Source organism: Pinus tabuliformis, chromosome J (assembly GCF_031772625.1).
Source record: "Pinus tabuliformis cultivar Carrire ecotype Pingquan chromosome J, CPIR1, whole genome shotgun sequence".
Taxonomy (NCBI): Eukaryota; Viridiplantae; Streptophyta; class Pinopsida; order Pinales; family Pinaceae; genus Pinus; species Pinus tabuliformis.
This window is the reverse complement of record NC_142295.1, coordinates 1,175,074,597-1,175,099,870: the sequence shown is the minus strand read 5'-3', so window position 1 is coordinate 1,175,099,870 and position 25,274 is coordinate 1,175,074,597. Positions and strand designations below refer to the sequence as shown.

Below are 25,274 nucleotides of genomic sequence, written 5' to 3'. Positions count from 1 at the left end.
CTGCACTGCTGCAACACTCCACTACGCTGATTCAGACTTTGGCACTTTGGCTATGCCACTGTCGCTCCATCATCTCTCGCACCAATTGATTCCCGTCATTCTGCTACTGTCATTAAGGGCTCCCGTAGCCGTATGTGATCCAAGAGTTTGGGCACCTCAAGGATCCTACCATTTTCTGTAGCTCTTTCGAACTACAACTCTAAATCTCCCCACCTCCCTCTTGGAGATGCGATTGCCATCTCTGCCAAATGAATGTCGAAATGGTTCTCTTCTCCCTCTTTCACTGCAGTCCCAAAAAAACTCGGATCTGGATTCTTTTGGCGATAGAAATTCTCTAAGGAACAAGCTCCCTTTGAATTTTGATATCCTTCACGAAAATCCTTTTGCCAACCACTGTCGAACCACCTCTCTCTGATCTCTCTTTGCTGCTGCTCAACATTGGAACTAGATTTCTTGGCAAGAAATCTTCTGAGGAACTGATTCCCTCTACTTTGCTTCTACCCCACTAGGTACTGTTCTGCACCAACAAAATCACCACCCCACCAGCAACTCTAGATGAAATCTGCGCTGCACCCCTAGCCACAGCAATCGGAAAACCGAGACTCAACAGTCTCTACGCTGGCCTAGTGATGCAAGCCTAGAGCTTGCAATACCCAGGAACTTTTTTTCAACGCTATATACAAATGCATCATTATCATATGCCCAATCAATTTCAATAATTGGCAAATTCACACCATCTCATTTTAATATGAATCTCTAACAATCTGACAAAACTTTTGTTTCTCTAATATGCAATCATTGCGCAAAGACTTCTTTGATTTTTCTTTTCTGTTCTTCTGTGAGACTACTTGGGAACAAAACCTCATATGTCACCAATAAGTTCCCTTTATTTGTACTCAGATGTATGGGCATGCCCTCTCCTCGAATGCGCCTGGCCTCTTTAGGTTTGGTGATTCCTTTGGAACCTACAGCCACTAAATGGCCGTCAAGGTGAGGGATACTCTTCTCAAAACCAACAAGAGAATCCCGCAGCGAAATTGTAACTGTAGTGTGTAGGTCATTGCCGTCCCTTCTGAACCTTTCATGTGGTGCCGTACAAATTTTAAACTTTAGATCACCAGCTTCTCCATCTACAGTAGGTTCCCCATCCTCAAAAAATACTATCTCCTGTCCATCGCGCATGCCTTTTTCAATATCGACAGTAATAAACTCGCCTTCTCGTTCATACTTGACATTAGGGCACTCCTCACACACCTGTTGTGTGATTTGCTGAAACATTCCAGGCCCGATCTGCTTGTGATAAACCTCATTTCGGCAATTACATTGTCTTTTACCAGGAGCTGGCTTCACGACATTCTTTTCAAAGCTACTGGTTTCTTAAACTTCTTTTCAACCTGCATTATGTTAAAACGGTGTTCAATATACGACATAAACAAACGGTGTTTATATACCCACAGCGTTTCATTCCTTCAACGGGATTTTCCATTATTACGGATCGATTTCCATGGTTCATACATCTTTACAATGGCATCACTCATTTAACGCCTCCATACGATTACCATTTAAATGCTGTATCAACTCTGCGTTGATTTTACAATGGAATTCGCTTATTAACACAAGAACTGGTTTGAAAAAAACACAATCAAACAACTTACTGCTCACCGAAGCTTCCACGTTTCTGAAGGGGCTGCGCCCATCTCTCTCTGCTTGCCTAACTTTTAACGCTGTCAACACACCGATTTCCAAACCTGGTTAACACTTCTCAGTCCACCGTTCCAGTTTTGTAAAGTACTCCTCGGCCGAACTGCTCCAGTTGAGTCGACTGTGCATTTATAAGATCTGCATCTATTTAAATTGCAATGTTATTTCTTCACATCGCCATTTCAATCTTTATTACTGTTTCATTTGTCCATCGACAAGAAAATAGATTTGATTCAATTACAAATCCAGAAGATGCAAAATGCCAGTTACTACATAAGAAAGACCAATTTCATTACTGCTTTCTGTCCTACAGCATCGATTCACTGAATTTGAATCGATTTTTCAACGTTTTCACCGATCTCTGTTCAATAGCTAAGCCTGAACGCTTCTTGGTTCTCCCGGAACTCACGAATTCATACTAGCGCTCTCCTTTGTACTTTTATTGCTGTCCATCAAAAAACTTTTACTGGGCAGATATTTCAATTCTGTGGCCCCTTTACAATTGCTCAAGGCTTACAGCCTTGCAGTTCAAGCCTACTCTCAATCTCCATGTGTTTTTCTCTCAAAACCCCTTCCTATTTATACAATTTTTAAAAATAATCGAATTTAATGCTCAATCCCCTTAATATCTCAATATCACTAAAGTATCTCAACAAATCCTATAATCTAGAATCTTATCCCTTTATATCCTTAACTACTCAAATTTCTCTCATATCCTTTTATTAATAAAAGGATATTTACAAAAATCCTCACTTTCTCCTATTTTATTTAAAATAACAAATTAATTAAATAAAATATTAAAAATTGTCACACCCCCTTTTCTAACATATTTACAAATAAAAAATGCCCTTGATGCTCCTGCATCACCTAGCAACCATTGTGCTGCCCTCTACAGCAACAACGTCACCCAATCAGGCTGATGCAGGCTCTGCATGAGCCTTCCTTGGTGACTGCGTCACCTCTCCTCTGCTCTCTTGGCCTAAAACTGCGCTATCTCTCAGGACAGCTGTCTTCACGCACAGATTTTTCCTCTGTCCTTTCGCTGATGGCTTCAGTCCTCCTTGATCTGCAATTGCTCTGATACCATGTGAAAATTTATGAATCTAACAAATCAGAAATCCTACTGCAGTAAACTAATTTGCATTACCTACTTGTGTTCTTCATTTTAACAAGTTATTTCAGAAAATATTAATGCAAATACACTACAGCCTACACCAATATACAGATCAAGTACTGAAAAATAAATGAGACAACCACACAAAGGACACACTTATTTTTGGACTAAACGTCCTCGGAAAAACCCAATGTGGGAAAACCGGTGCAGCAGATATGAGGGTTTTATTATTATGCAGATTTCTGAATACAACTAGGGTGCCAAATCCGGCTCACCCAACAGAGAATAAACCCTGTAGAAGTACCTCTATCTGGAGACAAATATTTTGTGGATCCAGCAACTGGATGAACAAATCCCATAGGTGACTGCGCTGTCCCCAGTGCTATGTAGCGATGACTGCTCCCAACTTTGCGTTGGGACTACGTCACCTCCTCTAGGAGCTGCGTCACCCTCCCGGTGAGCCTTCCCGGCTTAGAAATCATTTGCTGAATTGATGCCAATCTATCTCATAGAAAGCCCAGCGCTGCCTCTCTGTGACTGCGTCAGCCCTTCAAGCTCCAGCCTCTATGTCACCCTCCTGGAGTTGTGCTGTCTCTCCCAAGTGCTGTGCTACCTCTCTGCTACGTATTCTCGGCCTTGTACAAAAGTCCCACTGCCGAACTGCCCCTCTCTGCACTAGAAGCGCGCTCTGCAATTCTCAGCAAACCACGCCCCAGAATTTCGACTTAGCTCAAGCGCTGCTCTCACTGTGTGTGTTCTCCAACTAACCCCAAACCTTCCTTTATACTTTTCCTGTTGAGAAATCAACGGTCGTGATCTATTCTCTAATTAATGGCTAAGATTAATTTAGACTTGATCCTCGTCTCTCAGAAGCTTCTCACCCATATTTTCATTAATACTCATTAATATTTTAATTTGCCTAAGTTTAGACCTAGGAAGCCCATTAAAAATATTAATTATTTTGATAAAATACAATCTCGGTGGAATTTCACCAAACGATTTCTGGGTCTTGGAGATCTCATGTGTTCTAGCCCCTCCACAAAATTTCGAAGCTAGAGCCATTTCGATGCTACCCAAAAATCAACAAGTCTCTGCAGCGCCGAAAGCATCAGGTGGATAGAACTCAAGGGGATGGATTGTTAATCAAGCTAGAGCTGGCTTCCCCTTCGTTTCTCTCTCACAACCTACTCTAGAGACTAGTTTCAAAACAACTAAGGGAAATGATTCATCTAATTAGGCATGTAACTTAAAGTAAACCAAGATTCTACATTTCACTTAGACTTTAGGTGCTGCATCTCATTTAGGATAGTGAAGAATCTTGAGGCAACCACTGTTCTTCTGGTAACTTAGTAACCAATTTATATTAAGCAAGTAATTTTGACTCCATTAAGGCACTGGTCTCTTAAGATAATCTAATCTAATCCCTAAACTTGCTAAATTAAGCAGGTTACTAGGCCATTCAGTTGTGTTCTGTGGACTTGTTAGTTGCCAATGGGTCTTTCATCTTCACATTTCATAGTGACTACCTCCCATAGCATGTTGTTGGGAGACAACTAGAATGGAGAGGGCGGTGATCAGAGTGGCATCCCCTGCCCTGATCATTGTCGCATTATGCTTGTACAATTTGAGCGACAACATTTTGGTGTCGTTGCCGGGTATAGTTTCTCTATTCCTTTTTCACGACATCCTTCTCTTTACATCATTTTTGATCTTTCATCCTTCATTTAAGTCGATAACGCCACAAAATTTTTGCATCATTGTCGAGGATGAGTTTATTTTTTTCTCGGTGCTTTAACGACATTCTTCCTAATCTTCTTATCATTTTCATCTTTTTAATCCAACAATGCCACATTTTGGTGCTTTGACCCACTTCTTCTCATCCACACCTTCCCATCTTCATCATCACAACATTCTCTGGTTTCTATCTGCCCCTGGACATTTGGGTTAGTTTGCTGTTTGGGTGGCAACTCCACTTATTCATCCATTAACGTGAGCCTATGCTAGAAGATATTCTGGTACCTTAATTAAACCCACTCCTGATCTTGAAAAGCTTCTAAGAGTTCATCTAAACTGGGTTTCTTCTAGTAGACAACTCATCTTTCCTGGACATGAAGCCTTCCCTGATATCCATTTACTCTTGATCTCGCTAATCAACCCATCATGGATGTTTTCGCTCCTTGCAATTTTGCTAATGTGCAGGGATATCCTCATGACCTTCCAGATTCCAATGTAGACAAGATACCTATGTTCTATGGGAATAATGCGATCAATGTGGAAGCCCATCTCAGAAAGTTCACAACCTTCCTGGTTAAACATGCTAAAGGAGCTGCATACAATCATGAAGATGTTAAGATGAGCCTTTTTGTTCTCTCACTAGAAGATGATGCATTGCAGTGGTTCTTGGATAAGCTTGATAATTCTTTCGATTCTTTGCAAGCCATCGTCAATGCATTTAAGGATAAATATGGGGATAAGAGAGAAGGAAGGTACTTATTCAAAGCTATGAATTGTATCAAGAAAACTGAGAATGAGACAGTTGAAGAATTCAATTAGAGATTCAATGACATTGTCAAGGATATGACTCAAGATTATAAGCCACCTGACAAGTCCTTATTAGAGCAGTATCTTGAAGCTTTTGGTGTTGATATTTCTTATGAGATAAGATGTGCCAAACCAACCACTTTGGCTGGTGCTTGTGAAAAATTGGTTACCCGATTGCAGTCACTTTGCCTGGTGCTTGTGAAAAATTGGTTACCCGATTCCTACTGCAGCAAACTGATTATATTTCACCTACTTGTTAAATTAATTGAACAAGTTGCAGTTTTCTACAGAAAATACTGAAATACATACATTGCAACCTACACCAAAATAAAATTGCGGAAACTAAATACATCACACGAGAGAAATAAACATCACACTCATCTACACAGTTATTTTTGGACAAAAGTCCCCAAAAAACCGAGAGTGGGAAAACCAGTGCGGCAACTAAGGGTTTTATTATTATGCAGTAGTAATTCTCAATACAATTCGTTGGATGCCCAACTGACTATCCATTACAGAGAGAATTTGGACAAAACGAAATAGTGAGATCATCTCACCCTGTCACTGGAAGATCTGGCTCTGATATGTTTGAACTTTGAAGTGAGCATCTGCATCCCTTCTGCGTCAGCTTCTGCGCAAAATTGCGTCAACCCCATGCAGTCTCTGCGTCACCTCTGCTGGGGACTGCGTTGCTCTTCTTTTTGACCCTTTGTTGGCTAGAAACTTCAGCTCTCAGCCTCCCGATCTCACACCCCGAATCCCGGTGTCTGAAACTCGATTTCCTCAGCAGGATTTCGATCTCCCTTCAGGCTCTGCGTTGCCACTGTGTCAGCTCTACCTTGTACTCTCCGGCCCAGGAAAACTCCCCACCGGGTACTATCCCTACCTCTCATTGCAAAATATCACTTCGAATTTCTCTCCTGGCAACTGTTTTGCTTCAAAAATTTGATCTTCTGATCGCTATTTGATATATCTTCCAAATGCCCCTCTAGCCTCTTCTTATTATCCCTCTGTTGAGAACCAATGACCCATATTAGATCCTAATCAATGGTTCAGATCATTTTGGTTGATCCTCGTCTTCTTCTACAAGTTTCACCCACAGTTAGATTAATACCCTCTAATTATTTTAATTTCCTAAGCTTAGACTTGGGCACCCATTAAAAATAATTAATTATTTTAATAAAACTGTCTCCCGGTGGAATTTCCCAAAACGATTTTTGGGTATTGTGGAATACATGTGTCCAAGACTCCTTGCAAATTTTGAGGCTTAGAGCACATCCGATGCTAGCAGAAATCAATAGTGCTCAGTCCATAGCTGTAGAACTAGAAAAAGATAAAAAGGCATCAGGAAAATCTAAGGCTTCTGGTTTTGAAAGAGGTCCCGTTAAAGCTAAAGGAGAAGAAATCAAAGAGATAGAGCATGATCCAATCAAAGAATTAACTCAAATGATTAAGGAAATGAAGGTTGAGCATGCCAGAGAAATGCATTCTATATAGACTAGCTTGATTCAAATGGAAAGAAATCAAGTTCAAAATATGCAACCTAGGAACAATAATAATAATTGAGGTAATAATAATCCATGGCCAAGAAAGAATCCTCCAAATGAGCAGAGACCGCCCAATCTGCTTGAATCCAACAATGTCATTGATCAACCTATTCCTTTTTGCAGACCTTGTGAGGGATTCCATGAAGAAAGTTCATGTGTCATCGCTAAAAGACTCCTAGATGAAGGAACCAGTGAACAGATAAATAATGTCAATCAAAACTCTTCAAAGGGAAGTCGTTGCACAGATATGATCCCTTCATCTTTCACCATCAATAATTTCAGTGATGAAAAAGATCCTATTACGCAGATATATGGTGAAACACCATCTCAAGAACATATTTTGGAAATTGCTAGAAGTAAAGGATATACTTATCAAAAGAAGGGCAAAGATCAGAGTCAGAATAAGCAACAGGTTGCATCTAAGACTTATCAATCAGGGTTAAAAATTGATTGGATGGTGTGGATAAACAATGCTAAATTGTCAGTCTTGGTCTTGGAACTTCTAAAGATTCCTTCTCAAAGAGCTGCATTTTGTGAAAATTCCTAGTCCAAGGAACCCCTACTGCAGCAAATCTGAATCTACTTCACCTACTTGATATTTTAACAAGAAGTTATTCTTCTGAACACTGAAGCAAATTACTTCTGCAACCTACACTAATTAAATGTTTAATCTCATGAAACAGAAAACAGAGCAAAGAACAAGATACATAGTGATAGGACACACTTATTTTTGGAAACAATAGTCCCCGGAAAAGCCCAATTTGGGAAAATCGGTGCAACAACTATGAGGGTTTATTATAATGCAGGAGAAATATTTGAATACAAATCTAGGATGCTCATCTAACAATCCTTTACAGAGAAAATACTAGCGGAAAATCTGAGTGAGTTTTACTCACTTCACCCGACAGAATTCGGGCTGATCTGGCAACAAGATTGGCTAACCCCGGTTACTTTTGCGCTGGCCTTGTGTAGGCCCCGCGTCAGTTTTTCAGTCTCTGCATCAGCTCTTCTGCCCTCTGCGTCAACTATCCCGACTGTTCCGGTAGTTCTCGGCAGTTCCGGCTTTTGCGTGATGGGCAACTTTCTCCTTTGCACTGGCCCTACTGGCTTTGCATCAAGGCTGCGTGGGCCCAAACTGGCCCAACATCAGCTCTCCCGGCTACTGCGCTGCCTCCACAAGCTCTCTCCGCCTCTTTGTCAGTATTCTCTAGAAAGTCCTTCTCTCGGATTCTCTTTGCCCCTCTACTGCTGAATGATCACTTAGTTTGAATTTCTCAGCTTCCTAGCCCCAGAAATTGAACTCCAAATCAATTCATTCTGTGTGTGTGTGTTTCCAAATGAACCCCAAACCTCCATCTTATACTTTTCCTATTAAGTCTTCAACGGCCAAGATTAAGTCTCTAATCAATGGCTAAGATTAAAACATAACTTGATCTGCCTTCTAGATCATTCTCACCCATATTTTGATTAACACCCATTAATATTTTAATTTCCCTAAGTTTAGACTTAGGAACCCCATTGAGAATATTAATTATTTTAATAAAATACAATTTGGGTGGAATTTCACCAAACGGTTTTTGGGTTGTTTAGAACTCATGTGCCTTAGCCTCTCCACCAATTTTCAAGGCTAGAGCACTTTCGATGCTACCAAAAACCAACACTCCCTCTTAGCAAGGAAAACACTCTAGCAACAATGTCCACATGCATGCTGCTTTGTTTCTGAAGCACCTCCTTTCTGCATTGTTGCTGCCACCAACACTGTGCTGCTGCTGCTTTTGTACTGCTGCCCATGCCACTGCCACTGCGACTACTGCATCTGTACTGCAACTCCCTTTCAAACGCTGCATATGCTATGTTGCTAACACTGCCACTGCTAACACTGCATCCGTACTGCAACTCAGTTGTTGAGAGAGCAACTGAAAAACATCCAAAATTAACTGAACTTAACTATGTTCAACATAATATAATGAATGTTGGAATTTCACTGCTACTGGTCTCTGACCCTTTAAATTTTCTGTGTTGTTGCTGACTTCTGCACTATGCCAACTGCACTGCTGCCAACCTTGCTCTGCACTGATCATTCTCTGGTCCCAAGCAACTACATCTGTCCTCCAAACAATCCACTGCATCATCTGACACTAAGTCCATCTCGTTACTGCTAAATCCTGGGCTCCCGTAGCAAGGAATTGATCCAAGAGTTGACTCCTCAAGGATCCTACCCACATGTACTCTTCCCGACTATAGCTCAATATCGCCCAGTTTCCCTCCTGGAGATGCGTGGGCACTCATGGCAAACTCATCCTCGTCTATCTTTGCAGCTGCAACCTTAGAGTCTTGCTTCTCATCCTTATCCGTTTGCTTCAAAGGACACTGAGATGCAAAGTGACCCATCTTGCCACATCTTGAAACATTTCACCTTCGAAATGTCCATCTTCCGCTTCTGCTTCTGTTGTCCCTTCTATGCTAGAGCCATGTTTTCCTCCTCCTTCATCTTTATGCCACTTCCACTGCTGCCATTGAGGTTGAACTTCACTAGTTCCCTCCTTAACTCTTCCTGTTGAAGAGCCACTCACATCTCCTCCCATGAAGGTAGTCTTTCCCTGCCCAATATGCTTTGGACGAAGACTTGCCATTCATTTGAGACTCTATTCAGGGCTATCCTCAACATCGCGGTTGACTGCAGAGTCGACCCCACTGTAGCAAGCTAGTCTCTAGTGTCCTGAAGATGTTGAAGGTAGAGGTTCACCCCTTCTCCTTTCTGCATCAAAGTCCGCTGTAACTTCTATTCTAAATACATCTTCTGCGATTTGAAAGAGCCTTCATACAGTGAAGATAAGGCTTCCGACATCTCTTGGGCTGTATCCTTGCCCTGCAAGTGTGAGACCACATGATCTCGAACTCCATCGAGAATGAGCCTCTCTGCCTTCCCTTGCTCGTCCTTGTACTTCTTTCTTTGATTGTTGTCAGCAGGAACAACTACAATACTCTTGACGTAGGCTTCGAGATCATATTCCTCTAAAACAACTAAGATTGTGGTCTTCCATATGACATAGTTGCAGGCTCCGTCCAACCTGTCCTGATCTCTGAGCCCATGCGATGCCATCTCACCCAACTATCGAACTGACTCCTCTAGTCACTTCTTAGCACTGCTTAGCTGCTCAACAAGTGAGAAATTCAAACTTTCTGGCGGAAAGTTCTCTGAGGAGAAAATTCCCCTTCTACATGTCTTCGTTTTTTTCCAACGGATTTCTGTCCTGGTAGAAATTGCGCCCTTCTAGCATTGCGCTGAGGCTTTGCGTCACTCCCTCTGCCTCTGCAAGCTCACAATTCAGAAATCTTACCTCTTTGTCGTCTCTCTTAAAGAGAGATTTCCTCGAATCTGCTTCCCGGCAAGGACTGCGCAATCCCTTCAAGGGAATTTGAATTGTTGCCAAGTGCAGCTTTCGGCCTCACTACTCAGCAATGGATTTGCTCTTCCTGTTTCAAAATCAATTCTCTGATACCATGTGAAAATTCCTAGTCCAAGGAACCCCTATTGCAACAAATTTGAATCTACTTCACCTAGTTGATTTTTTAACGTCAAGTTATTCTTCCGAATATTGAAGCAAATTATTTCTGCAACCTAAACTAGTTAAATGTTTGATCTCATAAAACAGAAAATAGAGAAAAGAACAAGATACATAGGACACACTTATTTTTTGACACATTAGTCCCCAGAAAAACCCAATGCAGGAAAACTGGTGCAACAGCTTCGAGGATTTATTATTATGTAGTAGAAATATCTGCATACAAATCTAGGATGCTCATCTAGAAATCCTTTATAGAAAAAATACTGGCGGAAAATCTAAGTGAGTTTTACTTCACTTCACCCAATAGAATTCCAGCTAATCCGGCAACAACACTAGCTAACCCCGGCTACTTCTGCACTGGCCCTGCATAGGCCCTGCGTCAACCTTTCAGGCTCTGCATCAGCTCTTCTGCCCTCTGCTTCAGCGATCCCGGTTGTTTCGGCAGTTCTTGGCAGTTTCGGCTTCTGCGTGATAGGCAACTTTCTCCTCTGCGATGGCCCTTCTGGCTCCACGTCAAGGCTGCGTGGGCGCAGACTGGCCCAACGTTGCTCTCCCGGCTATTGCGTTGCCTCCACAAGATCTCTCCGCTTCTCTGTCAGTATTCTTCGGAAAGTCCTCCTCCCAGATTCTCTCTGCCCCTCTGCTGCTAATTGATCACTTAATTTGAATTTCTCAGCTTCCTAGCCCCTGAAATTGAACTTTAGATCAATTTGTTCTTTTCGTGTGTGTTTCCAAATGAACCCCAAGCCTCCATCTTATACTTTTCCTATTGAGTCTTCAATGGCCGAGATTAAGTCTCTAATCAACGACTAATATTAAAACATGATTTGATCCGCCTTCGAGATCATTCTCACCCATATTTTTTAATACCCATTAATATTTTAATTTCCATAAGTTTAGACTTAGAAACCCCATTAAAAAAATTAATTATTTTAATAAAATACAATCCGGGTGGAATTTCACCAAACGGTTTCTGGGTTCTTTAGAACTCATGTGCCTTAGCTTCTCCACCAATTTTCAAGGCTAGAGCACTTCCGATGCTACCAAAAACTAATACATTTTTCAAGGCCTTAGGCATGTCTCAACAAGAAAGGTCTGAAGTACATCATAAAGCTGAAGAAATTAAGATAAAGGACCTAAATTGTTATATGACAAATGAAGATAACCAACCTTTCTTCTTAACGCTTGAAGTCAATGATCGCTTACTACACAATTGTATGCTGGATTCTAGAGCCTCAACTAATGTTATGACTAAGAAGGTCATGGACTAGTTGAACGTAAGAATTTCAAAGCCCTATCATAACATCTGCTCTATGGATTCAAAGAAAATTGAAGTCCTCGGTGTAGTTAAAGATTTGTAAGTAGCCTTGGCTAACTACCCATATAAAATTATCACCATGGACATAGCAATCATTGATGTGCCTGATGTATGGGGAATGCTTCTGTCAAGAAAGTTTGCAGCTGATCTAGGAGGATGTATTCAATTGGATTTATCATACACTACTATTCCTGCAGTAGCCGGTGGTATGGTTGAATTGTACAGAGAAGTCGAAAGAAGATATCATGTTGAAAATTCGAGGAGGCCAGACAATGGTGAGGTGGAACCGCACGAGCATCCTTCATAATATAATGCAGTTGTGACTAGGTTCTTCCCACCTATCTATCAGTTTTCTTCGTCTCATTTATTAAGCAAGAAAAGAAGAAGGTTCGTATTTGACAAAGATGTGCAGTGTAGTGACGAGATCCTTCATCAATTTAAAAGGGTTAGAATTTAGCAAGGGACATCTGACAAGCAACCTATCGACCTACCTATAAGAAAACAGGGGTTTTAGATTGTGCCACAAGGATGACATCTGATTCCTTGGGGCATCATTTTGTATAGTATCTCTAACCCTATTCTCTTAGGATTTAATTTCTGTCATTAGTTAGTTTTCCTTTCATGAAGTTAATTTTTATATCTTTATATTTTATATGTTAGAGTAGAATTTCTATTCCAGCAGATGTTTTTATGATGATTTTGATTTTGAGCGGATATCTATTTGATTGACTTTTGTTTTCTTGGATACAAGATTCTGGATTCTCACATTCCTTTAGTGAAGAAATGTGTCACCTTGTGAAGCCAGATGTTATCCACAGTTTGGTCAACATTCCGAGAAAGCAATGTACAAGGAAGTCAAGAGAATTTTTCAAAGATCAAAGTCACTAGCCAACATGATTATATCATTGTAAACCCAAATTCTGCAAGTTTTATTGTAAATGATGCTAGTATGACCATTTAATTACATAACACCACCTAGGTAAGCCTATGATTTTGGCAAATGATTTCTTTCTAGGAAGTTTTTTAACCTCCCTAAGTTATGTGTGTTTGTAAACACGAATAATCGACAAAGTTTTTCTTCTAGCTTAAACCCCAAAGCTAGGGTGGAATTTGTTGACAAGGTCTTAGGTGAGTTCTAGTGTTATATCGAGTCTATTGTAAAAGTGTGTTTGGGAATAATTCTAGTGCATGGTCCCTCGCAGGCAGACATTGTGGCTAAATTATTTTATTAGAAGCACACTTGGTTTCATACTAGATCATATTCTGTTGCAAAATTGGGTAAAATTGTAAATTATTGAGGGACTAAGTCAAAATGTGTATTTCCCCTTCCAAGGGTTGAATTCATAATTATTTGATGTAAAAAATATTTGAGGGTGGAAAAAATTATTAATCCCCTCTAGAGTCAATTAATTAATTTTTCTAACTAAATGAAATAAAATCTTAAGCCAAAAATAATTAATTTAGATTAAAAAATAATTATAGAAAAATCAATTCTTGTCGAAGTGGAAAATAATAAAAAATTCGTGGATCAAAGGGAAGTCAATTTTCAGAGGTCCCCCACCAAGAGAAAAATGGATATTTTAAGAAAATTTGTCATTTGAGCCCTTGGATCTTGGTGGTTAAGTCAAAGACAAAAATATCAAGAAATTAATCCAAAATATTAATTTTTGGATTAATTAAAAGTGGGTTTTAAGAAAAATTCGATTTTTTCTTCAAAATAAAAAATTCAACGGTGGAGATTAAAAGATGATAAAGTTATTTTCAACAGTCGATATTACTTTGATGATAATGAAGCCAACTAATCGTTATTTTCCACTTGGAGGGGATTTTCTATATAAAGAAGCTATTGAACTTCTATTTCGATGAGGATGATCTCTGGATGAAAACAATTTTTTAACGTTGGTATGGAGCTTTTGCTCTGGTGGGAACATTTTTTATCATAATACAAAGACTTTGGGGTTCAGTTCATGGGGTTCTTCTTTTGTTGATCGATGGTATGTGTTAGTTATGTGTTATCCTATATTGCGCTGAATAAATTGTTTACAAATTGTTATTTCATTTGTCGGTGATAAGAACATTCTATCGGTACGAGTTATCTTAGGTGATCTGATTCACCATACGATCTAACAATTCACATGTAAGCTAACCCTTGGGCTCAAAGTTCACAGACTACAGGGAAGAGCCAACTATGTTTGGGCTCTAAGATTTCGTTGTGGTATTTAATTTTGTAGAAGGGTTTTTGGCCAGTCTATCTTTCAAAATTACTTATCCATTGTCATTTATTTAAAAAATATTTTCAAAAATTATTATTTGATCTTGGGCTAAAAAGAATTAATATGCTAATGAGAGCTTGTAAATTTATTTTGTAAATATTGTACATTTGTAAATATTTTTTCTAACCCTTGTTATTTTGCAGCACTTGGATATTTGGGGTTTGAAATTCTTTTTTTCATTTGTGCAGGTGATAGTTCAAGGGTTTGAAGCAACAATTTTTTTTCGGCTACTCATCCAAGCAAGGAAAGTTGATCTAGGCCCTTGAGGATAAGATCTAGCCTCCCCAGCTCCCAAAACTTCAACATCTAATTGAAGAAGGGAAGTCATCTAGCATTTGAGGTTCCAAAGCAGTGATTTTTGGCATTTTTTTGTAATTGCACGTTTCTGGAAAAATTTTGAGGCCTTCAGGCCTAGTCGTTTACCCGTCTAAGCCTAGTCGTGGGTCCTAGAGGACATCTCTAGCCCTCGACCTCCCTCCTCTCCTTGGCCGCAAGCCTTTTAAGGTTGGTTGTGGCCTTTTAAGGCCCTTAGACCCCCTCTTTTCCTTGGCCGCAGCCTTGGGCTACCTCGTAAGGCCCTCATCCCTCATCCTCTGCCCTTGACGTGCCCTTGGAAGAGATTCTTTGTCCCTCGAACCTCCTTTGACACCTTGTCACAGGCCCTGAGGAGCCTTTCCCTTAGCCATTGCCCCTCTAGGGGCCTTCTCTTTCCCTATGTCAACCCTCTAGGGCTTGACATCAGTCTTAAGGAGCTTTTTCTCCTTATCGTGGGCCTATTAGGCCCCCTCCCCCTCATTGCTGCCCTTTCTTGGTCTTTCTAGCCCTCCTTTTGCACTTTCTAGCCTTGGTGTTGGGGTTTTCTAGCCCTCATTCATCGATTCTTCATTCATTGATTGAATTTGCATTAGTATCTTATCTCTAATAATTTGTTTTGCATCGGATTTCTTGCTAACACTGTGGTTGCAAGAAGTGGAAGTCATCTCCAAGCCTTCTAACCCTCCACTAGGCCCTTAGGCCTCTTGGGTTTGGTCTCTAACTCCTCTTTGCCATCACTGTGTTCATTTCTAACTCAGAAGTATTTTATGGCATCAGTGTATTCAGGGCCTAAACACATCTAAGATAAACCTAAATTCATTAATAAATCACCTAAGACATTAAGAATTAATTTTGGAGTAAAATTGAATGCATATAAGTGAATTCTTATGGACCGTGGGTTAATTTCCAGATCTGATATGTTTGCTACAACCTTATAAAAACATCTACAACAATGATAAAATAACGTTACAGTGGCATAATAATTAATTTGCAATCATACCTTATCATTGGCAATTCATTAGCATTGGTTGGGCTTGCATATACTTGCATGTTTTGTCATTTCTTGAGGGCTGTAATAAATATCAGAGGTTCGATATATGCTGCATAAGGTCTGATATAAATATAACAGTGATGGTAAAAGGTGTTTGACATCATCTCATTTCATTGTGCATTTGCTCCTTTGCATCTTTGTGTGTTTTCTAGTGAAAATTGGTGTTTTCCTGCCCCATCTTGCATTTCATTGCATTTTTACATCTCTTGCATAAGCATATTTCTAATTGCATTAACAAACAGGAGTGCTCTAATTGAATTGGTAATTGTTGATGATATTGGCTTAACGAGTAACATTGTGGATTAATGCTCTTTCTCTCATTGTGACATTGTTTCTAAGGAATATTGTTGCTTGTCTCATTGGTAGAGAATTGGATAAGTGGCTATATTGCTATTGGTTTTCTTGTGGATCTATTTTGGTAATAAGCAAACTAACAGTGTGTATTGCAAGTGAACATTCATATCTATGTTTACGTTCTTGCTAATCAAGTCCATTGATAATCTTAATCCTAATAAGAGTATTCTTGGGGTACTCCAAAAATTACTAATTGTGTTTAAGCTATCTATCTTGTGTATCAAATCGACAAATTGGCAGTATATTATTGGCTGACATTTATGGTTATTTAATGAGCAATTTTATATCTTGATCTTGACACATTTTGGCGCCTTTCATCTTATTTCATTAAGCAATTCCGCTTTTAGTGAAGATTGTCATTACATATTGATCTAAGTACTTCATTGTCTTAAATTGAATATCGTTGTAATTTAAGTGCTTAAGACATTTAACATTCTCTTTAAAAGTAATCTTAGGAGTAGACTTGCATTTAATTAACTTACCTCCAAGCATAAGCTTGGTTGAAAGACTCTTAGGACGACTTCTCTCGTCTAGCTTGCGGAGTCTAGACCCTCTTTAGTGGTTAAAATGGTGACTAGGCAGTCGTCAGAGTCACAGTCTGTGCAGTGTCGGAGGCATCGGGAAGTTAGAACTCTAGGGTAGGGATTGTTAATCAAGTCATAGCTTGCTTCCCCTTAGTTCATCTCTCACAACCTACTTTAGAGACTAGTTGCAAAACAACTAAAGGAAAGGATTCATCTAATTAGGCATTTAACTTAAAATAAACCAAGATCCTACATTTCACTTAGACTTTAGGTGTTGCATCCAATTTAGGATGGCGAAGCATCCTAAGGAAACAACTATTCATCTAGTAACTTGGTAACCAATTTATATTAATCATGTAATTTTTACTCCATTAAGGCATTGGTCTCTCAAGATAATCTAATATAATCCCTAAACTTGCTAAATTAAGAAAGTTGCTAGGCCATTCAGTTGTGTCTCCCAGGCTTGTTGGTTGCCAACGGGTCTTTCATCTTCACATTTCCTAGGGACTACCCTCCATAGCCTGTTGTTGGGAGATAGCTAGAATGAAGAGGGTGGTGATCACAGTGACAATCCCCGCCCTGATAGTTGTCGCATCGTGCCTGTACAATTTGAGCAACAACAGGTCCATGACCTTCTTAGTCATGACATTAGTTGAAGCCTCGGAATCTGGCATACAATTATGTAGCAAGCAATCATTAACTTCTAAGGTCAAGAAGAAAGGCTGATCATTTTCATTTGTCATGTAGCAGTTCAAATCCTTTAACTTGATTTCTTCATCTTTATGTTGCTGAGCTATGCTGAAAGACTTTAAGAATGTAGCTCTTTGAGATGGAACCTTTAGAAGCTCTAGGACTGGGACAAAGATTTTAACATTGTTTATCCACGTGACCCAATCACTTTTCAATCTTGACTGATAAGTTTTGGACGCAACCTGTTGCTTGTTCTCATTTTGATCTTTACTTTTCTTTTGATAAGCATATCTTTTACTTCTGGTAATCTCCAAGATCTGTTCTTGAGATGGCTTTTCACCATATAACTTCATAATGGGATCCTTTTGATCACTGACATTGTTAATGATTTAAGATGAAGGGATCATTTCCATACAACAATTTTCCCTTTGAGAATTTTGGCTAATACTATTTATTTTTTCACTTGTTCCTTCGTCTAAGATCCTTCTAGCGATGGTACATGAACTTTCATCATGGAACCCTTCACAAGGTCTGTAGAAAGGAACAGGCTGATCAACAACATTGGTGGATTCCAGTGGATTTGGAAGTCTCTGCTCACTTGGAAGATTTTTCTTTGGCCATGCGTTGTTATTTTCTGTTGTTATTATTATTTCTAGGCTGCATATTCTGAGCTTGATTTCTTTCCGTTTGAATTAGCCTAGCTTGCATGGCATTCATCTTTATGGTATGTTCAATTTTCATTTCCTTAATCAACTGAATTAATTCGTGAATAGGATCATGCTCAACTTCTTTGTTTTCTTTACCTCTAGCTTTAACAAAACCCCTTTCAAACCCAGGGATTCTGAGTTCCTTGATGCTTTCTTTTCCTTTTCTAATTCTTTAGCCAAAGTTTGACTAGTCTTTAAATCAACTGGATTTGCACGCCTTAACACATAAGTAGTATCCACAACGAATGCATCCAAATATATTTCTAAGAGAGACTTCTTAGTTGGTTTATAATCTTGGTGCATTTCTTTGACAATGCCATTAAGCCTTTTATTGAACTCTTCAACAGTTTCATTTTCATTTTTCTTTATATTATTAATGATTCTAAGCAGATGTCGTCTTGCTCTTTTGTCCCCGTACTTTTCTCTGAAGGCATTGATGATGGCTTGTAGAGAATCAAAAGAATTGTTGGGCCAATCCAAAAACCATTCCAGTGCATCATTTTCCAAAGAGAGAACACATAACTTCATCTTGACATCTTCATGGTTGTATGCAACTCGGCTAGCATGCTTTGCCAAGAAAGTGGAGAATGCTCTGAGATGTGCTTCGGCAGTGATTGCATTATTCCCTTGGAACATAGGTATCTTATCCAAGCCAAATCTCGAAAGATCATGAGGTTGACCTTGAATGTTGCCAAAGTTGCAAGGAGCAAAAAGATCCATGATGTCTTGCCTGAAGTCAAGGAAAAGCAAGTGGATATCAGGGAGGGTTTCCTATCTGAGAAAGATTAAATGCTTACTAGAATGTAATTTGTTTAACTGAGCTCTAAGAGTCTTTTTAGGATCAGGAGCGGGGTTAATCAAGCTACCAAGATTTCTTCTAGTATAAGCTCTTGTGAATGGATGAATTAGTGGAATTGCCACCTAAACAGGGAACTAACCCAAATGACCAGGTGCTAAGTGTTAGCGCTTGAATTTGGCCTCAGGCTGAGGAAGGCAAAATCCAAGGCAACATCAAACCACTTAGCCTCGTAGCTAGCCCTACGAGGACAAGAGAGGGCTCTCTCCGGGTCTATCTCGGCAAAAGGTCTTCAAAGGGCTGAGATGACCAATAAAGAACACTGATTTTAGGCTAGTAAACTGATAGGGAAAGTTTGATTTCAAATTTTTAAGGTTTTGCTGGAAAACTGAGCACGGCAATTTTGGGTGCGGGGATGAGACACAGTTTTTGTAGAGGTCTTTTTGGGGCAAGGTAGGAGATTGTCTTGATGCCTTTGAAGGAAGTGAATGGATAGGTATGACTGGTGAGGAGCTAAGGAGAGCAAGAAACCATCAGGAGTTCTCCTTAAACAAATGAAAACATAGATATTAAGCAAACTTAAAGGCAGAGCATAGAAACCATGAATTCTGCCTTAACACTTCATTTACTTAATTTGCAGAAGAGAAGAGTAGGAAAATGATACACATAACAAACTTACAAGTACATGAGAGAAACACACCATCAACACAAATCACCACAGGAATCCCAAATAGTGCTGCAAAACCCTGGTCTTTCCTTTGCCAAAATTGCAGAGATACAAAGAGTAATACAGTCTAAGCTTATCCCTCAAGAGTCCAACCATGAAAATGACTAAGAAAGTACATAATATAGGCAAGCTAACACATTTCCTTGCCTCTAGGGGTCGAGCTCATCATCCTAGGAGCTGTTTCAACCAATTCTAAACTGAGCACTACAATCTAGGCAGTCAAAACAACTTGCCTCTATAAGTTAGGAAACCAATTCATTCATTAATTTTTTGCTATTTTATGAATGAATCTTCTAGAATAGGTAAAAAAATGTCATGTCATCATGAAAATACATTAGTTACATCAAAGAGGGTGAAAAATCCCATGAAAAGTCAAAACTAGTCAAAAGCTGCGTTGTCCTGAGCTGTAGATGAAAAACTGGCAAATTTCCCTGATGCGTAGCGTGCCATTTCTCTACGCGTAGTGCGCCTTTGAGCCCACTTTTGGGGCACTTCCCGGCATCCAAATGAGGCTCAAGTGGGCTTGTTGGAAAGGTCTGGATGTCTACTCTCCAGCCCAAGTGGAATTTCTCAATTTGGTGCCCATTTGCCCCTCCAAAAATGCAATCTCCCAAGACTGCTTCCTGTGTGTCCAAAAAGTGGCAGAAGGTCATTTTTTGCTTTTTTTTGACCTTTTGGGGGCCCAAACCTCAATGAAATGTCTTGGCAGTGGCTGAGCAAGTGTAATTTGTCATGACAAATCCAAAAATGCAGAGTTTTTGTGAAATGGACCTCCCCATCTTCAGGGTAGCGCGCGGCGCGCTACGCGTTGAGGGCAAAAACCTATTTTTAGCAAAAAAAATTCAAAATTGACCAAAATTGCTCCAAATTTTCTGAATTTTGAGCTGGGGGTGTATCATTGAGCACCATGCTCCTTCAAGGAGGCTTCGGCCAAAATCTGAAGTGGATCAGGCCTTTTTCTCCGTTTTAATGCCTTGGCCAATCGTCCTTTGAGTACCTTCATTTTCGCTTTGCACACATGCATGCGGGCCCAATAATGATTCTTCATGTGGCGAAGCATATCTTTGTCCCTGTTTGCCTTGGCTAGCAACTTCTCTAAATGAGTGTTTACCCGGATGAGCATAGACTCTCGCTCAATAGGTGTCAAATCACCGGGTCTCTTGCGGGCCAAGTTTCGGTCTTCTCGGATTCGCCGCAACTCATAAAGAGTGTGTTCATCTTCTAGCTGTTTGTTGCGCTGCTCTAGATACCTGATATATGAAGCTGTCTCATCATGACTAGTAACAAAACCTGATGGCTCACCTGAAAGCTTCTCCTCATGCTTGGGCTTCTTGCCCTTATCCTGTACCTGCGGTGCTGCTGTCGAAAGCGAGGCCCCTTCCACCTGATGTGGAGATAACACTCGCTGTGCTGATGAAGAAGGCGAGACCCCTTCCACCTGGTGTGGAGATAATACTCGCCGTGCAGATGCAAATAAGGCCCTGTGGCCTCTCTGATATGTAACACATGCTGGAGTGCTGACATGCTCGGGCTCTGGAATGTGAAACTGATGTGAAGGCCCTCCCTCATCATGGACAATCTCAGGAGGTGGCTGTGGCACCATGAAGAAGTCGCGAGAGATGAAATCCTCCCAAGCAATACCCTGCTGTGCCAACTGATGCATCACTATGATCTCAATCAGTGCATAATGATATATACTCTTGTGTTGCTGTGCGGGGTTCTTCCTTTGCACTAAGGGCACCATCCTCTCTATATTTCGGCACATGAAAAATGGAATGTTCATCATTCGTACCCGGGTGAAATGCATCAACAAACGGATATGGTACGAATATAAACGTGAAAATCTGCCCTCACAAGTGAAATAGCGCATAATGAGCCTCATCAAGGGTGCATACTCATCCCTTAGGAATCTGAAGGGAAAAACAGCAGTTAGGTGTCTCATACACCCGGGTTTGATATATGGTTCATAATGAAATCTGTCTAGCTGCTGGCGCTTGTTCCACTCCTCCCCAACATTTGGTATCCCGGTGGCTTGAGCAACAATTTCGGGTGATGGGGTGAAGTCCACTCCTGCAAGGTTCACCTGACCATTGTGCAAATGTAGGACAAACAAGCGGACTAGTTCTCTGTGATGTTGAATTTGTGAGATCCGCTCACAATATCCAAAGCATGATTGATACTGAAAACATGTCATTGCAAGTGGACAAGCTTGCAACTGAGCCAAAGAAGTGGGCTCCTCCCTGACATGCCGACCACCTTTACCACCCTTGTGATGCCTCCTTGGCACTTCTACCTCCGGTGTTGAATCACTGTCATAACTCTGCTCATAATCTGATTCGGTTTCTGACATGGTTTTGAAGGTAAGATGGCTGAAATGTATCGCTGACTTTGTACCCAATTAACTGCTGTTTGACTTTTTCAAATGCTGTCACCAAGGGGACATAAATACAAGGGGATTATTAGGGAAAGGGGAACATGAGGGAATTAGGGACAATAAACATAAATAAGGAATTTAGGGAAGGCAACATGGGAAATCATAATATTGTGGGATTTTAAGGTGAAGTAGGGTTTGGGAATTTAGTAGGTTTTAGGGATTTTAGAGAGGAAGATTATAAAATTTTATGAGAAAATTTGAAGGAGAATGTTGGTGAAGATGAGGGAAAAGAGGGATAAAAAATGGGCAACCTTGGACAACAAAATACTTTGAAACCCTAGCAGAATTAAGTCTTTAAATTTTACACAGCAATGTAGGGTTTTAACTTCTCATTTTCATGGCATTTTTAACATATTAATTTCTCATTCATCTTGCAAAACCAAAACTAGCCATGGAGGAGAGGCCTACCTGAAATTTGCTTGAGAGAAAAGAGGATTTGGTAGCTTGCTGGCAGTTTATTGGGCGAAAAACCCAACGCGTAGCGCACCTTGCCCAACGTGTAGCGCCCCTCTGGTGCGTAGCGCTGAGTAAAAACGCACTGGAAAAGTCGCGCTGATGCGTAGCGCGCCCTGGGTGCGTAGCGCGCCTCAGCTGATGCATAGCGCGCCTCTGGAACTGCCCAATTTGCTCAATGACTCTTGAAATCGCCTTTGCAAGGATTCACTTGGCTTGTGAGAGGCAAATGAGTTGCTAATGAAGAGTGATGTGCTTTTATAGGCTCCTTTTTGATTTTTATTTGCCCAAAACCCACTTTATAATGTTTGAGTGTTGACACTTTTTGAATTAATTGGCTCTGACTTCTGGTTTCCTTTTTTTTTTGAAAAATTGATTGAAATGATGATCTCTTCTGAGAATTTTTGCAGGGATGGCTTCTGAGATGCTTTGGCAAAAGAGACCAAGGCTGTGCTTCATCATTTGGAGAATTTGAAATTTTGACAATTTTTCACAAAAACGAGATAATGACCTTTGTTTTTCAAAAACAGAGTTTTGAAAACAAGGTGAAAATTTAGCTGTACAATAATGAGAATTATTGAAATGATGTTTTATGAAGGACATCCCTCTGGCCTGCTGGTCCTTTATGACCTCTCAAGACAAAAATTGACTCAACCCTAGACCTAAGACCTCGAAATTTAAAACAAGATGAATGACCCTTTGAAGATTTTATTTACTTAAACAAACCTGAACCAGCAGTGCCAAACAGGAGGGGAATAAAAGACACAAACTCCTCCACCAGAGTTATGGCATGCCTAACGGAATGCAACATGATCACACTGATGGGACACCTAATCATGAAATGCAAAGAGCTTTGATCTCTGGTGGAGGGCTACTAGACCGACTCTAACACTAAGAATGATGTGATGGATGAAAAGATGAGATGTTGTGAAGGTGCCAAATGTGCAAGATGGCAATGAATATATGATAAGAAAAGGATGTCGTGAAAAACAAGGACCACAAGGTTCGTCCCCGACAACGTCGCCAAAAAATGTTACCGCTGAAATTCTACACAAGAATGTGATAATGCTCAGCACAGGGGATGTGACTCTAATCCCTGTCCTCTTTGTTTAAGTTGTCTCCCTACAACAGGCTAAGGGGGGTAGTCCCTATGGATGACTTGGTTAAGGACAATTGGCAAGTTTAATTATTTAGCACAACTTGATTAGATTTTAGGATTTTTTAAGTATGGGAACAATGCCTTTACAAATTATTCACTTGCACAATATAGATTAAATTCCATGTTACTGGATGAACTGTTGCTGCTAGGATGAAAAACTATCCTATATGAGATGCAACACCTAAAACTAAGTGAGATACAAGCTCTTGGTTAATTTTAGTTAGAATGCCTATTCTAGGTGAATCCTTTCTCTCTTTTCCGAGCAGTCTTGGGCATAGTGATTGTTAGGATTCCAAGAAACTCTCCTAGGTTGTAGCTCGGAGATGCCTGGTAACATATAAATTCAACTTATTGTTGCAATGGATGAATGGAAGGAATGATGCTTGTCCAAGCCAGATAACCACTTCTACTTTGTCTCACTCCAGACATGTGTGAACACCCCCAGACTACAAGGCTTTAGACCACCAACTACTCACAGTTTAAGGATTGGGTGAATATGGAGAATACTGACCACACCAGCAGATGCACAAGACCATGTGATGGCCGGCTGCAACCAATAAAGAAGTCTGCAAATCTAGTCTACTAATGCACAGACAGGATGACAGCTCTCTGGCACTAGATGAAGAGAAACCTGAATAACATTTTTTTTTTTTTCACAAAATCGGTTGCTGGCTTATATTCAAAAGAAAAAAGGAGGGAGACGGATCTCCAGTTTTACAAAATGATGTTGGAATATGGAGATCCAACAGCAGATGCAGTTGATGATTGAGTCAACATTACAACTTGTTTCCGTCGCTGTGAAGAAGCGAAATGCTGTATAAACTCTGACAAACTGTAATAAAATATAACAGGTTTTGCACTTCATTTTTAATTTTTGCAGATGTGTCGTGTTTGCCGCCCACTGAGGTTACGATCTTCCCGCAAGCCACCATATATGAAAACTAGATCACCCATAGCTGCAGCAGCATGACGACAGCGCCTTGTGAGTTCGAGCGATGCTTCCCAACCAGCAACATCTACACTGTATCTTCCTGTCCGAGGACTAATAATCACTGACTTCCTGTCGCACCAGACTCCAGCTGCTGTATCCAGAACTAAAAAACAAGCAGTGCAAATATCTTTTATTTCCAAGGGTTTATAATGGAAAGTGCGTAAAAAAGTTATGCCACTTGTACAGGCAAAATGGACTAGACAAGGACACATCAGAACCTCCTGTAAAGCGGACTCGGAGGAATACAAGGTTGCCAAAGGACTAAATTTGGGAGAGAGACACTCTGTCTGGGGGAGCTGAGATGCTGTGTTCGTAAAGCCATGTCCAATATGCGCCTGAGACCGATAGGCTGGAGATAGGAAGAGGTCAACAGGAGTAGGAAAACAATTTATTGAGCGCGAAATGTTGGAACCGCTGAGAACGCAGAGCTTTGAGGGATTTGAAAGGGCGGTCCAGAGAGAGTCCGAGTTTGGTGCTGAAGAGGTTAAATCTGTGGTGGCCAATGCCATTGGATAGGAGGCAGAGATTTGGTTCTTCGCAGAGAGGCAGGGCAGAGAGCTTCGGAAACCACGAACAGTGATCTGCTGTGGGGTGGATCTACAAAGAGGATAGAGCCTGATCATGGCAAGAAAAAGTAATGGTCAGTGTCATTGCACCGAAGGTTGCCAACAGGGTGTGAGCAGGCTTTATTTGCCAATTTATCTGCAGTTTTGTTAAGAGATCGAAGGACGTGGTAATAAAGATTGCCTTTCATTTTTTGGTCTAGAGTATGGCATTGCTCGATGATTTGCTGCAGACTCAGATTTTGGGCTTTTCTGTTGCTTATCATCAGGCCAATGATAATGGTAGAGTCTCCAATAATAATAGCCTTGGATATACCAAGTTTCTGAAGCTGGAGCAAACCTTGAAGGAGGGCGAAAGCTTCAGCCCTGTTGTTTGAAGCATGGCCCAGACCCCATTCATATTCAGTTAACACATCTCCATTACCGTTGCAAATAAGACCTCCAGCC

At 40.4% G+C, this 25,274-nt stretch overlaps 1 protein-coding gene and 1 pseudogene across 1 annotated transcript in view; one reads left to right on the top strand and one right to left on the bottom strand.

Annotated features, from left to right (window-relative positions):
* The window catches only part of LOC149231270 (pentatricopeptide repeat-containing protein At4g21190-like), a 262,019-nt gene that overhangs the window by 145,358 nt on the left and 91,387 nt on the right, over positions 1 to 25,274 (top strand). The gene's annotated exons all lie outside the window — the stretch shown is intronic.
* LOC149231271 (dnaJ protein ERDJ3B pseudogene) lies at positions 742 to 1,355 on the bottom strand (annotated as a pseudogene).